The sequence below is a fragment of the Dama dama genome, chromosome 24, assembly GCF_033118175.1.
Source record: "Dama dama isolate Ldn47 chromosome 24, ASM3311817v1, whole genome shotgun sequence".
Classification (NCBI taxonomy): Eukaryota; Metazoa; Chordata; class Mammalia; order Artiodactyla; family Cervidae; genus Dama; species Dama dama.
The window spans coordinates 63,552,749-63,566,780 of NC_083704.1; the positions used below are offsets into that span (position 1 = coordinate 63,552,749).

The 14,032-nt window shown below is 54.3% G+C and overlaps 2 protein-coding genes across 2 annotated transcripts in view; one reads left to right on the forward strand and one right to left on the reverse strand.

Annotated features, from left to right (window-relative positions):
• KBTBD12 (kelch repeat and BTB domain containing 12) overlaps positions 1-14,032 on the reverse strand; it is a 53,942-nt gene that overhangs the window by 13,597 nt on the left and 26,313 nt on the right. The window lies entirely within an intron of this gene.
• The window catches only part of MGLL (monoglyceride lipase), a 240,957-nt gene continuing 229,038 nt past the window's right edge, over positions 2,114-14,032 (forward strand). The window contains exon 1 of the mRNA XM_061129035.1: positions 2,114-2,250. The gene's annotated coding sequence lies outside the window, so the exon portion shown is untranslated. The remainder of the gene's footprint in view (positions 2,251-14,032) is intronic.

A 14,032-nucleotide genomic window follows, 5' to 3' on the forward strand; every position in this document is an offset into this window, starting at 1 on the left:
ATTTTGCTGTTTTCTGTCAAAGCTCAAGCTGAATCAGCCACCCGTATACGCCCGTCCCCTCCCTTTTGAACCTCCTCCCCGTCTCCCTCACCATCTCACCCCTCCAGGCCGTTACAGAGCCCCTGCGTTTCCCGAGCCATAGAGCAAACTCCCGTTGGCTACCTACTTTACCTATGGTAATGCAAGCACACTGGCTGGCTCAGGGGCCTCCCTTGAGAGGAGGACTTTGCGGTCTGAGTGTGAGGGTGACCCAGTTCCGCCGTCCGCCCGCCGTCCTGTGGTCGTTAGGATTCCAGGGACCCGGCTCTCGAGCAAATGTCCTTTCCCCTCCCATTGTCGCCAGCCTATTTCCCCCTCGCCTCCTGGTTTTACTTATTTCTGGCGGCACTGACTACTAGCTTGCGGGATCTTACCTCCCTGATGAAGCGTCAAACCTGTCCCCGGTGCAAGCGAGGGCAGAGTCCTAACCACCGGGTCCCTGCTCCCTCTCTTCTCCAGGGGCAGGAATCTTGCCCCCTGAGGGCGGGCCAGCCTTTGGTAAATTTTAGCTTTAGGGTTCAAAGGGAGGCCCCAAACCCAAATGCCTGCGAGTCTTCCGTTTTCAGCGATGCCGTTCATTCAGCAGGCGCTCTCTGACGGCCTGTTACACAGCGGGCAGCATGCTCATGATGAGCGGAGAAAAGAGTGAGGCGTGTTTCCTGCCGTTAGGAAGTTAACGGGGCGGAAAGCCACATGGACAGAGAAACAGAGAGCAGACGTCGTGACAGGCACCTTAGAGGAGACACGCTTACGCTCAGAAGTCCAGAGACTACAGCAGGTTAACAGAAACACCGTGTTCTCAATTATGGCTCTAAGTCCCGCCCTCCACCAGGGCAGTGATGGCATAAGGACTTCCAGTCCACCGTAATAAGAAACAGGAGCTTGCCCCACCATGAAAGGCTGTAAACGTCGGGGCTGTCTCTCCTTGTCTGAAGTGTGGCTCTGGGGAAGCAGGTGAAGCCCCCGGAGGGGAAGGCAGTCGTCTCATCGGTGACCTCACTGCACGCAGACCCGATCGGACAACCTGCTCTGCATGGCCCGTCAGAGTCGGGACGGTGCCAGCCTCGGCTACCCCGGAGGGTCGGGGAAGGGTCACGGCAGCGGGGTGTGGGTGGGGCTCGGCTCTGGTGTTCACAGCAACAGCGAGGCCAGCGTTGAGACCCCTTGGCTCTCACAGGCTTTGCCCAGCGTGTCGTGTCTCTTAGGGACTAATACCAGGACGCCTCGTGGCGTTCCTTCTGTCGTTTAACCCTGCGCCCATCCGTGTGCTGCCGGTGACCCTTCCATCCGCCGCCAGGCGGTTCTCAGTCTTCCTTCCTCTGTTGCAGTTCAGTCACTCAGTCGTGTCCGACTCTCTGTGACCCCATGAACCGCAGCACGCCAGGCCTCCCTGTCCATCACCAACTCCTGGAGTTCACTCCAACTCGTGTCCATCGAGTTGGTGATGCCATCCAACCATCTCACCCTCTGTCGTCCCCTTCTCCTCCTGCCCCCAATCCCTCCCAGCATCAGGGTCTTTTCCAATGAGTCAACTCTTCGCATCAGGTGGCCAAAGTATTGGAGTTTCAGCTTCAGCATCAGTCCTTCCAATGAACACCCAGGACTGATCTCCTTTAGGATGGACTGGTTGGATCTCCTCGCAGTCCAAGGGACTCTCAAGAGTCTTCTCCAGCGCCACAGTGTGAAAGCATCAGTTCTCGGGCGCTCAGCCTTGCTTATGGGCCAGCTCTCACAGCTGCCCTCGTGTTACATGCGTGATGCTCGGCCCTGAGTGAACGGGAGAGGCCTGAGGGAATGGCGGTTCTCACCCGGGTTGGGCCCACCCGGAATAGAGGCGATGGAGGAGAGTGTGGGAGGAAGCCTTTTCTTCCCCCCTTTTGCTGATGGAGCCCAGCCCGTTTCCTGTCTCAGGACACATCCAGGGATGAAGGCTGTAAACACAGGAAGCTCTTAGCGCTTTCTCTCTTCTCCACCTGGATAAATAATTTAGCCCATTACCGTGCCAAGTCTGAGTGGCTGCGCTTCCAAGGAGGGGCCACGCTGGCCTCAGTCAACTGCGCTGTCTGACGCTCGCAGACCCACTTCCCCCCTGGCGCTGGGGTGGCCAGAGGCTGCTTCGTCCAACAGACTGGGGAGTCTCTGTCTGAGGGGCAGGACGGCCTTAAGGAAGAGGCTTTGTCCATAGCCGCTGACCCTGGAACCACCCATCAGGTAAGAATGAGACCACTTAGCTCCCTGCTCCCTGAGATGGGGAGAGTGGTGAGCGGGCTGGCTTCTGTTGTTAATACGAGCACTGGGGATGACTGGTCAGTGGAGGCGCGCAAAGGGCATGCAAGCCGCTGGCCATCAGCCTGGCACAGCCAGCAGCCCGCGCCCTGGATGTGATCAGAAGGTCACATAAAGCCCATCAGGGGGAGCTCCCCCAGCATCACGTGCAAGAAGCACGGGGGTTATGCTGGAGGTCGCTGGGATAATTAGTCGCTTGTCACTTTCCTCCCCCTGTCGTTAAGTGCCTTTAATGGTGCCGCTCAGCCCTTTTACGTAGCTGTGCCTTCTGCTCGGCTGGCAGAGAGTTGACAGGTTCCACTCGGGCGACGCGGGCTCTGCCTTTGTTTCTGACCGTCGGCCCCCGAACGCACCCCCCCCCCCCCCCCCCCCCCCCCCGTCTCCCCTGGATGTAATCGATGTAATTCCACCACCAAGCATGCTCTCGGTGGCCCTCTAGTGCCAGCGACTTAACGAGCTTAACCTGAAAGTGGAGGCTGGTTAGATAAACCATCCCACGAAAGCGTGGTCTTTATTAATAAGTCGGCGCCGGCACTAGGAGAGAAGCCTTTTGACCCTGCAATGGTATCAGAGCGTCTTTAGAATGTCAGTGAGCCGCCCCGGATCTCTCACTTCTGTGCCACCAGAGCCTGACTTCCTGAGGTCAGAAACAGGCGCACAGAAGCTCTCTTTGCGAGTCCTACGTCAGCGGACTTCCGGCGCAGTGTACCAACCTTAGTTCTTCTGGGCTGGGGTGGGCTGGGAGGGGGTCGGTTACAGAAGAGGGTGCCTCTCTCCCCTCCTTTATTTCTACCAAGATGAAGACCTGCCCCTCGTGTGTTTGGCCTGTTGGTCTTTCCCTGTTCGGAGCTGCAATGTCCCCCCACACAGAGCCTGGGCTGGGGGCTGGGGACGGCAGGGCGTGGTCCTCCCCTGACTTCCGCTAGGACCTGCTGTCCGAGAGGCCTGGACCGCGGCGCGGGGGTGGCTCCTGTGTCCCTGCCCTGCAGGCTGCCATCAGGAGGCTTATTCTGCCCCGCTTGGGGCTCGGCCCCAGAGGAGGGGTGCTTCTGGAGCACTTCTGACAAGCTCCCAGAGTTGCTTCCGTGGCTGAACAAGCTCTTTCTTTTTCTTTTTAAAAAAGTATTTATTTATTTGGTTGTTTTAGGTCTCAGGTGTAGCATGTGAGACCATGTTCCCGGATCAAGCATTGAACCCATGTCTCCTGCATTGGGAGCTAGGAGTCTTAGCCTCCAGGCCTCCAAGGAAGTCCCTTGGCAAGCTTTAATAAATACATTCACTGCTGCTGGCTCCCATGGGCCTTGGAAAAAATCTGGGCTTTTGAAAACAGCAAATGAAAGTGAAAGCCTTGGTTGCTCAGTCGTGTCTTACTCTTTGCGACCCCCGTGGACCGTAGCCCGCCAGGCTCCTCTGTCCGTGGGATTCTCCAGGCAAGAATCCTGGAGTGGGTTATCATGCCCTCCTCCAGGGGATCTTCCCCACCCAGGGACGGAACCCAGGTCTCCCCCATGGCAGACAGATTGTTTACTGCCCAAGCCACCAGGACTGCTTTGGGCAATATAATTTCTCTAAGTCTCCATTTTTCTCATCTGTAAGTTTTGGATAATAATTTCAGTTTCGTAAAGCGTTGCAAAGATTAACTTATAGGTGAAGGAGAAGAGTGGTGAGGAGGAGCAGACATGTGTTGCAAACCCAAGTATCACCAGCAGGATAGGAGTTTGATTTCTTCCCACGCACCCGTGTGAGCAAGCGGCCAGCACGTAGCTGGTCTGGGGGGATGGTCATCCCTCCTCCTCCGTGTCCCAGACGCTGTGTTAGTAAGCCAGCGTTCATAGGAGCTACTGAAGTCTTCGGTTTGCTTGCTCTCAACTTAACTATCTGCGTGTCTGTGATTAAGGGCTTACTGACTGAAGGGGCGAATCTTGCTTCCTCCGAGGTTGGATGGAGGCGATGGGAGGCCGAAGGGCTGAGCGATAAGCTGAACCTCCAGGCAGGGAGGCAGGCTCCCTGGCACGGTGCACCAGGCCAAGCGTTTCGGGGGTGGGAGCTGTCACGTGGCCCCACGGGAGACAGGCCGGAGGATCCTGTTGGGGGGGTGGGGCCGTCCAGGAGTGAGGCCGCCCCAGGTCGGGGCGGAGGGGCTGCTCTGAGTCAGCGTGGGGCGCGGTCCCTCCCTGAGACTACAGTGCCCGGGGCGGTGTCACTCCGCCCAGGCCGTCTGCTCTCCCTTTTTAATCGTATTTATTTATTTATGGCTGTGCCGTGCAGGGCTTTTCTCCAGTGGTGTCCACGGGCTTCTCATCGTGGTGGCGTCTCTTGGCTCAGGGCACAGCTCTAGGGCGTTCGGGCTTCAATAGCTGTGGCCTGGGGGCTTAGTTGCCCCGTGGCTCATGGCATCTTCCCGGGTCAGGAATCAATCCTGTGTCCGCACCCCCCCTCCCCCCCCGACACTGGCAGATGGATTCTTTGCCACTGAGCCGCCAGGGAAGAGCTCTGCTTTTGTTCTGCTCTCATTTAGGAGTTCCAGATGTGAAGCCTTGAGCCCCTCGCAGACACGACCTCACTTCTCATCCCCTGTTAGTTAACGCAGGGCTCTAATGGGCATTTTCAGAAAAAAAAAAAAAGCCCCCCAGCACAGGGTGAGAGGCAGGGTCAGCTGCCTTCACAAACTCCCCGGCCGCGCCCAGGAGCGTCCCGCTCACCACCCGGGCGGTGTCGCTCCGTCTGTGCGGCGTCCTGTTCACCCGCTGACCCCTGCCCGTCCGTCACCAGCTTTCCTTGCAAAGAAAACAACCACGGGCCTCCATTCTGCGTGCTTTTCAAAACAGATGACCGGGAAAAATAAAAAAAGCTGAAAGGGAAAACCAAGTTCCCTTGGTTAGCACTTGACTCTGCTTGATTTTGGAGGGAAACTCAAGGGCGTGAAATGTCTGACAATTGCCAAGTGGGAATACAGGCGGTTGACAGAAGTTCTGGCTCCAAGTCCCAGGCATCAAAGAAGCTGTAGTCTTGTCTGTGGCTGATTCCAGACAATCGCTGGGCTTCCCTCAGGCCCAGTCCTGGGCCTCCGTGGACTTCAGCGCACCTCACCTCTCTGTTCCTCCAGACTCTGACCCATCTCTGCCTCCTTTCTTCCCTGGCCGTCCTCCCCGGCTCGTCCTGCAGGTCCTAGCAGGTCCAGTGCCGAGCCCGCAGGGGGTTGAAGGAGCGCCTGCAGAGATCAGAACCTTGGAACAGCCCTCCCGCCACCTCGCCACCCTCAGACAGGAGCCCCCAGACGTCTCGGGTCTGTCCGTCTTCCGAAGGCGTGCCTGGCTTTCAGCCACACCTCTGCCCAGTCCTCCCCTCCCTGCCTGTCTTCCTGGCCGCCCTGTTTCCGGCACCCTGTGCTCCAGGCTGGCTCAGCCTGGGCCCCGAACACTGAGGTGGTTCCCCCCTAGGCCGCTGTGGAGGCTGGTCTCCGCCTAGACGGGTCTCTCCTCCCCAGGAGGACAAATCCCTACTTCAAGGCTCAGCTCAGCCATCACCCCGAAGAAAGGCATTGTGTCTCTGCAAGCGGCCATCCCCTCCTTCAGGTGCCTGCTGCTGTCTGAACGGAGATCAAGGTTCCTATAAGGACGCTGCTCCTGTGTGTCTTCCTAGGCTGCAGGCCACTGGACAGCAGAAGGATGCCTCGTTCACATCCGTGCACCCACGCTCCTCGCTGGGGCAGACAGTCAAGAAACGAAGCTTTGCTGAGTGTGTGTGTGGTCCAGCCCCTCACCCACGTCGCGGGTACCGTTTTCTTCTTCCACTCTTCTGTCAAAACACAAAGTGATGACTAGCTTTCTAGAACTGGTCAAGCCCTAAGTGCAAACAGCTGAACACTCACTCCCTGTCAGACTGTAGACACGATCTGCTTAAGGATATAGGACTCCCAGCGCAGGTGTGGACCTTGTTGCTGTCTGCTGTTGGGCTCATCTTTGCCCCCAGGTCTGCCTGCCTGAAAAGTCACTGACCCCCCGTAACTTAGGCTGGACATAACTTAACAGGACACAGGCTGAGTTTATACTAATAATTCTGTCTGGCAACCAAGCAAAGACGCATTAGTCAGATGTACTCCACAGGTTGCAAACGTAGACACAAGATGTAATGTGTGAAGGCAAAGTATGCACCATTCTGCTCCCTGAGGTTCTTCTAAAGGGGGCTTGATAGTGTGTGGTGAATACTTACTGTAGAGAAAAGATCTCGGGGATTCCCTGGGGGCCCAGTGGTTAGGACTCTAGCGCTCTCATAGCTGGGGCCCAGGTTTGATCCCTGGTCAGTGAACTACGATCCCACAAGCTCACAGAACAGCAAAAAAAAAAAAAAAAAAAAAAGTCTTAACAAATCTGGCATATTGACCTTGTGTGTAAATAAAATGATTTGTAGAAAGTGATAATTTGTGCTCATTTCTATATCTACTCAAGAAAGGGGAAAGGAAGAGAGTATCTAAAAAATGATCACATACATGAATCAGGATAAACTAGTCGAAGATAATACATTGTACTCAAAAATGACAGGATTTTAAAATAGATATCTTCTTCTTTAAAGCATTAAAATTTTTCCATTTCAGCTCTTCACGCTCTTTTAAAACATATATTACGTTATCCCTGCTTAGTGAATTGAGGAGACCAGAGTCAAGGTCTTCTTAAGGACTGAGAAGTAACTATACACTGTTTCCACAACACGCTACAGACACAGACGGTCTGGACACCAGGCCACGTGAAAACACACCTAGATCTGCTTTGCTGAACGAATTCTTGCTTTGGGTGTGGCTTTGAGCAATTTACCTCTTTTCATGAAAGCAAAGCGTAGAAAGTGCACTTGCTCAAGGTTTTGGCTGCATCCTTAGCTCCTCTGCAAGCATAGTCAGAGACCCGGACAGCGTCCGCCAGACATTTCTCATTTGTTCTCGGTAACGGTCTCATCCCTGTCCACCCCGGGCTTTCACAGCGTAGCAGCTTCTGAAATTCTCTGCTTTCAGCATCAAAATCGCTGTGAACTTCTAGCTAATGTTTTATATATATATAATTTTATGTATTTATTTTTGGCTGTGCTGGTCTTAGTTATGTGTTTATTTCTGGCTGTGCTGGTCTTAGTTGCAGGGCAGGTTTTTCTCTAGGTGTGATTTCTCACTGCGGTGTCTTCTCTTGTTGCGAAGCACAGGCTCCTGGGTGTGTGAGCTTCAGTAGTTCTGGCTCCCAAGCTTAGTTGCTCCCAGACCTGTGGGGTCTTCCCAGGCCGGGGATCAGAGCTGTCTCCTGCATGGGCAGGCAGACTCTTCACCTCTGGGCCACCAGGGAAGGCCCTCCAGTTATTTTTAAGCAATCCGTATGTGTATTTTGGGTATTTACTTCATGTCTCTAAAAGGTGCTAGAGAACAAGTTTAAGCTCGTTGTTTGTGTGTGTGTTTTATGTTTTTTTTGTACATAAAGCTCAGTCTTGGGAAATGGAAGGCAAATATGAAACCATTATAATACAGCATTACCATTACATATCGATCCGACAGAGCACAAGTCCCCACCAGTCGCCACGCTGAGATGTGGGCCCGCCGACTCTGTGGTCTTACGATGTCAGTGATGGGAGTGATGAGCGCTAAGCTGGGAGGCTCAGTCATGTGGACTCTCTGCAGCCCCGGGACTGCAGCTCGCCAGTGAGAACCCCAGGCAGACTCTGGCCTCTGGGAGCCCTTGATCCTAGGTTCCCCAGTGAGGGGGCCAGGTAATCAAGGGGAAAACCCTTCACAGGGTTCCCTGGAAAGACCTCTCATGGGTACTGACCACAAAAACACGGCAAGCCATTCTTTCTGGTTCAAGGCCACTTCAGCTGCTGTGTCTCCAAACTCAAGTCTGCTCTCAGAATAAAGCGGGCACTGGGACGCCCCAGTGAACTTCTGTGGCCGTTGAAAAAGCACCTTCTTTCCTTGTCCAGCAGGAGCTTAAGAAGCCTAAGAAGCTATCTCTAGGCCCAGAAGACTCTTGGGACGAGATCAGAGCACTCCCAGCCCGCCCTGAGGGCCTGCAGACACAGGGAGCTCTGAGCAGTGCCCGGCCTGTGTTCCTGGGACACGTGCTGTCCGGGGGGACCCCTGTCCCCTTCACCTCTGGTCTCTCCTAAAAACCAGCCGGGGCGGCTCATGCACCAGAGGCTTAGTCAATGCTGTGAGCATATTAAAAAACACCCTCCGTGATCACGGCGTCCCCTCTTCCCTTCCTCACCCAGCACCTGAGCTTTGCCGCATGCAGTCCTGCAAGCATTCGTACCAGAGTCGCCTGACGTTTCCCACAGAGCAGACCCCAGGCTCCACTTCAGACCTGATAGCCCAGAATTCGCCACAGGTCGGGGCCAGGATTCTGCCATTTTAATGAATAGCCTGGGTGACTTGAGACATGCTTATCTTTTAAAAAAACTGCTTCAAGGGGACTTCCCTGGTGGTCTAGTGGTTAAGACTCTGTGCTTCCAATGCAGGGGGCACAGGTTCAAACCCTGGTGCAGAAGCTAAGATTTCACATGCCGATTGCTGCAGCAAAAATAAATAAATAAATAAATTAATTAATTAAAAAAAATTTTTTAAGCTTACTTTGGAAAACAAACAAAAAAAAATACTGCTTCAAATTTTATCAAAAGACATAAAAAGGCAAAATCAGCACGATGATGAACCTTGGCCCTCTCATAATGTAATTCACCTTGGACTGCTCACTGACACGCATTTACTGCAGCAACTGGAACCTTCTGTGTAACTACCCCCCTCAAGGGGTGCCATCACCCCGTGAAAATGACCCCATGGCCACGTGGTATTAGCTGGCTCCCTGGACAGGGAAGTGAAAAATCTGTGCTTTGCAAAATTCCCTACAACACCTGGAACTCTGATGCTGTTTGAGGCTTTTTGCCCTGATGGAGGAGTAGGAGAGAAAGGTCAGTTCCATCAACTGATGTTTGCAAGCGCCGGTCACGTGAACAGCCAGGCCGGCTGTCAGAACGGACATGGACAGATGAGCAGGGCAGGTCTCTGCCCCTGGGTGTCCGGGGAGCCTGGCCAGAGTTCCGCTGAGAGCAGCGCCCCCGATTCACACAAACCCCCTCGAGGGGCGGCAGACCCTGAGGGTGCGCTGGTCTAGACGCAGAGGCTCAAAAGCAGAGGGAAGAGAGGAAACCCAGCCGCAGAAGGGAGGCTTGTTCAGGGGTGACCCCCAGGGCCCGCGGCGGGGCAGGCAGGGACACGGCCGAGTGGCTGCCAGGGCCGGCCCGGGACAGGTCTCAGCATTTTCCACAAATAGATCTCGTGGCTCACTTTCTATATTTGACTTCGCCTGACCCATCAAGTTAAAGGAACTTTGGAATCCAATTTGGCTTTTTAAAAACACTTGAGGAAAACCCCAAGTATATTTATGAGTGTGCACTGTCATTTCAGAAGAAAGAATACTGCATTCAAAGGTGTAACTGATACTACGAAATCTGAATTTCACAAAAATTTTTTTCAGAGAAAGAAAACCTCTGGTACCGCATTCCATCAGTAATTTATAACAAAGCATCATGAGTTGGGTTTAATGAGGTGGAGCCCAGGAGGTTTTATTTTTCTCAAAACTTTACTAATAAGAGTGTACAGAGGACTTCTCTGGCAGTCCAGGAGTTAAGACTTCACCTTCCAATGCAGGGGGTGCCCTGGTCGGGGAACTAAGACCATGGCATCCGGTCCCACCACTTCATGGAAGTATACGGGTAAAAAGTGGAAACAGTGACAGATTTTATTTTCTTGGCCTCAAAAATCACTGCAGATGGTGACTGCAGCCATGAAATTAAAAGACACTTGCTCCTCGGAAGAAAAGCCATGACCAACCTAGACAGCATATTAAAAAGCAGAGACGTTATTCTGCTGACAAAGGTTCGTCTAGTCAAAGCTGTGGTTTTTCCAGTACTCATGTATGGATGTGAGAGTTGGACCATAAAGAAGGCTGAGTGCCGAAGAATTGATGCTTTTGAACTGTGGTGTTGGAGAAGACGCTTGAGAGTCCCTTGGACTGCAAGGAGATCCAACCAGTCCATCCTAAAGGAGATCAGTCCTGGGTGTTCACTGGAAAGACTGAAGCTGAAGCTTCAATACTTTGGCCACCTGATGGGAAGAACCGACTCATTGGAAAAGATCCTGATGCTGGGAAAGATTGAGGGCAGGAGAAGAAGGGGACAACAGAGGATGAGGTGGTTGGATGGCATCATCAACTCAAAGGACATGAGTTTGAGCCAGCTAAGGGAGATGGTGAAGGACAGGGAAGCCTGGCGTGCTGCAGTCCATGGGGTCACAGGGTCGGACATAGTGACTGAACAGCAATGGGGGGCTAAGATCCGACATGCCTCGCAGCCAAAAAATCAGAACATAAAACAGAGGCAGTATTGTGTCACATTCAGCAAAGACTTTAAAAGTGGTCCACATTAAAAAAAAAAAAAAACTTTACAAAGGAGTCTTCATGTAATTTCTTTCCTACTTTATTCTTCATAAAAGTAGGATAGAAAGCCTTGAAAACAAGGAATTAAGAACATTTTCTCCTAGCAATAGGATATCTTAACCTAAAATTATTGGACTGATAACTTTTTTGGAGGATTACAATTTCACTTTTGAATACAGTATGCTTGCTTCTGAAATGACAGTGCACACTCACAACTTTTTTTTTAGAGGATTAAGCCATATTTTGGATTAAAGTAGCTTAATTGTGTCTTATAATGAGCTCTCACAGTACAAATGACAAAAGAGTTTTCTTAAAAAAAAATAATAAAGCATCTTAGAATGCATGGCCTCAAGCAGCACCCTTCCACGGGTCTCCTCTCAGAGGATTTCAAAGGGTTCTGTTAAGACACAGCCCCTCTGCCCTGCTCTTCCTGAGAACGGGCTGCCTGAAGGAGCTCTCAGGAAAAAATCAGTGTGGAAATCAGCTCGTTTTAAATACCGGGAGTTTTTTAATAAGGGCATCATTGGCTCAGTGGTAAAGAATCTGCCTGCAATGAGGGAGATTCAGGTTTGATCCCTGGGTCAGGAAGATTCCCCTGGAGGAGGAAAAGGCAACCCACTTCAATACTCTTGCCTGGAGAATCCCAGGGACAGAGGAGCCTGATGGGCTAGAGTCCCTGGGGTCGCAGAGTCAGACACCACTGAGCACGCACAGACTTTACTCACAAGGCTCCATGGAGACTATTTAAATTATTTTAAGTGTTCCAGAAAGTCACCCATCAGAAGAGCCAGTTACCGTGTAGGGAAGATGGTAAAATACACAGGTAGCTGCATGAACCTTGGAATCCCTTTAGCAACAACTGAGACAGATGCTTTCCTGAATTTTTATTTTATTTTTGAACATTTATTTATTTGGCTATGCCAGGTCTTACTTGCAGCATGCGGGATCTAGTTCCCTGACCAGGGATTGAACCCAGACCCCCCGCATTGGAGGTGCAGAGTCTTAGCCACTGGACCACCAGGGAAGTGCCTGTATTTGTATGTTAAGAAGGAAATGTACAGTTTCCCAGGAACAACCACCCAATAGCTTACTAATGCAGTCTTTGCTAGTCCGTCGTAACTTCTGGAGTCATTTTCATCTAAATTCAAATTATTCATGGTGTCTATGATGATGTGGTTTTCCACTACAGGCATTTTCACAGTAAACATTTAGTGCAGAACTTAAATCTTTACAACGCAAATCAAACCTCCAGCGGCAGTTTTAGCCAGAGAAAGCACCCAGCAATCTGACGTGTGCAGCTTTAGCTCCTACAGGAGGAATACGTCCTGGCCAGTATTCCCCCCACGCAGGGGCAGGCTGTGTGAATGGACACCAGGCCAGTGTGCGAGTCCGTGAGGGGAGGATGTGAAGAGAGCGCGTGTCCGTGAGGGGAGGGCGGGAGGAGAGCGCGAGTCCGTGAGGGGAGGACGTGAAGAGAGCGCGTGTCCGTGAGTGGAGGGCGGGAGGAGCGCGCGTGTCCGTGAGGGGAGGACAGGAGGAGAGCGCGTGTCCGCGAGGGGAGGGCGGGAGGAGCGCGCGTGTCCGTGAGGGGAGGACAAGAGGAGAGCGCGTGTCCGTGAGGGGAGGACGGGAGGAGCGCGCGTGTCCGTGAGGGGAGGGCGGGAGGAGCGCGCGTGTCCGTGACCGGAGGGCGGGAGGAGAGCGTGTGTCCGTGAGGGGAGGACGTGAAGAGAGCGCGTGTCCGTGAGTGGAGGGCGGGAGGAGCGCGCGTGTCCGTGAGGGGAGGACAGGAGGAGAGCGCGTGTCCGCGAGGGGAGGGCGGGAGGAGCGCGCGTGTCCGTGAGGGGAGGACAAGAGGAGAGCGCGTGTCCGTGAGGGGAGGACGGGAGGAGCGCGCGTGTCCGTGAGGGGAGGGCGGGAGGAGCGCGCGTGTCCGTGACCGGAGGGCGGGAGGAGAGCGTGTGTCCGTGAGGGGAGGACGTGAAGAGAGCGCGTGTCCGTGAGTGGAGGACGGGAGGAGAGCGCGAGTCCGTGAGGGGAGGACGTGAAGACAGCGCGTGTCCGTGAGTGGAGGGCGGGAAGAGAGCGCGTGTCCGTGAGGGGAGGACAGGAGGAGAGCGCGTGTCCGCGAGGGGAGGATGTGAAGAGAGCGCGTGTCCGTGAGGGGAGGACGTGAAGACAGCGCGTGTCCGTGAGTGGAGGGCGGGAAGAGAGCGCGTGTCCGTGAGGGGAGGACGTGAAGAGAGCGCGTGTCCGTGAGTGGAGGGCGGGAGGAGAGCGCGTGTCCGTGAGGGGAGGACGTGAAGAGAGCGCGTGTCCGTGAGTGGAGGGCGGGAGGAGCGCGCGAGTCCGTGAGGGGAGGACGTGAAGAGAGCGCGTGTCCGTGAGTGGAGGACGGGAGGAGAGCGTGTGTCCGTGAGGGGAGGACGTGAAGAGAGCGCGTGTCCGTGAGTGGAGGGCGGGAGGAGAGCGCGAGTCCGTGAGGGGAGGACGTGAAGAGAGCGCGTGTCCGTGAGTGGAGGGCGGGAGGAGAGCGCGTGTCCGTGAGGGGAGGACGTGAAGAGAGCGCGTGTCCGTGAGTGGAGGGCGGGAGGAGAGCGCGAGTCCGTGAGGGGAGGACGTGAAGAGAGCGCGTGTCCGTGAGTGGAGGGCGGGAGGAGAGCGCGTGTCTGTGAGGGGAGGACGTGAAGAGAGCGCGTGTCCGTGAGTGGAGGGCGGGAGGAGAGCGCGTGTCCGTGAGGGGAGGACGTGAAGAGAGCGCGTGTCCGTGAGGGGAGGGCGGGAGGAGAGCGCGTGTCCGTGACGGGAGGACGGGAGAGCGCGTGTCCGTGAGGGGAGGGCGGGAGGAGCGCGCGTGTCCGTGAGGGGAGGATGTGAAGAGAGCGCGTGTCCGCGAGGGGAGGGCGGGAAGAGAGCGCGTGTCCGTGTCCGTGTCCGTGAAGGGAGGGCGGGAAGAGAGTAGAAAGAGGGGGTCCTTTGACTCCAAAGGCCTGGGAACGGGTGACCCCAGCACAAGGATGCCCCCTCCGTGGGCCGCCAGCCCAGCATGGAGAACTGCCGGGGCAGAAGCTGGAATACCTCACGCTTCTGAAGGTAGGAAAGAATTTGGGGCCATGTTAGGACACTACAGTGTAAGGGCACCCCCTGCCACTTTTTTTAAAACACAGTTTTCAATTGGTGGCTCAGAGAGTAAAGAACCCGCCTGCAATGCAGGAGACCTGGGTTCGATCCCTGAGTGGGGAAGG